The following is a 1,343-nucleotide window of genomic DNA, read 5'->3' as shown; positions in this document are numbered from 1 at the left end:
TGAAACTATCAAAACCTTTGGCATTGCTAAAAAAAAGAAGCAAGAGGTTGAAACCAAGTTCAACCGGAAGAATAGAGAGAAGCAGGAAGGAAAGGCAAGTAAATTTGTTGAAAAAGTTTCACAAGACATCAAAGCATTGATTGATGTTGTCTCGGAGAAAGGTGGGAAGAGGAAAGAACCAAAAATATTCATTGAGCCCATTGCAGTAGAGTCTACATCTGATGATGACACATCCCTGGCATTCAAAAGGGTAACAAGGAAGAAAACTAAAGAAACTAAGGTAGATGCTAAGAAGAAACTGGTTAGGAAAGTTACTATCAAGGTACCAACACCGAAGAATTCACCAAAAGAAACACCTTCAGCCCCATCCGATACTGGAAGGAAGAAGAAGGATGACATTGATCTAGCAATTGAATCTGGTAATGTAACTATTATTCCACCAAAGACTTGTGCAAAGTTAGTTAAATATGGTATGCTAAATAATGTAGTTCTTTATTATGAACGTTTAGAAAATTATGAACAAAGAGAAGTAGAGGAAGCAATTTTGTTATATTTAGATATTTATAAGAAAGCCCTGTTAGAAATTGAAGACCAAATACTGGCACAGTTGTATGATATGTTAGATTCTATAAGACTATCACCAATGGAAGAGGACAAGCATATAAAGATTCAAGAGTTGTTATCTGTTTGTGTTTCTATTGCTCCAGAGGAGATGGATAAGACATTGGAAGTTGCAGATAGGAAAATATTTAACAACAAGCATTGAATAATCAGTCTTATATTAGGAAGGGTCAATGAGATAATCAAGGAGACCCACAAGGCATAGGTTAAGCTATTTGAAGAGAACCGTGGTTTTTCTACTTAACCGAAATCTAAGATAGATACTGTAGACATCCCGATTGAAGGGAAGGGTAAAGGTATTATGGGTACTTCACCCTCAATTTTGAAAAACATTAAGATAGTGGAAATTGAGCCCTAGATAGATACAAATGTACAAACAGATGTTGAGATACCAGGAAATACAAAGAGTGTAAAGGTTGATAATGAATAGGTTACTAATGTTGAGGACAATAGTCATCCGGATCTGATTGTACAAGATGAGGATAAAGTTCCTAGGGAGGAACTGACAATTACTGAGACTACACCAAGTGGCAAAGCCACTAGTGCAGGTGAGGAAGGTATAAAGGTTAAATTATCTGAGGAGAAGAAAGAGGAATCCAATAGGGAACCAGTAGTGAATCCATCATTGTTGTCAATTGACACCTCGTAGGTTGGAAAGAAAAGAATAACCGAGATGAGTTATACTGAACTCATGATGATGGATGCATAGAAAATGATGAAGG

The sequence above is a fragment of the Cryptomeria japonica genome, chromosome 6, assembly GCF_030272615.1.
Source record: "Cryptomeria japonica chromosome 6, Sugi_1.0, whole genome shotgun sequence".
Taxonomy (NCBI): domain Eukaryota; kingdom Viridiplantae; phylum Streptophyta; class Pinopsida; order Cupressales; family Cupressaceae; genus Cryptomeria; species Cryptomeria japonica.
Note: the sequence above shows the minus strand (reverse complement) of the source record.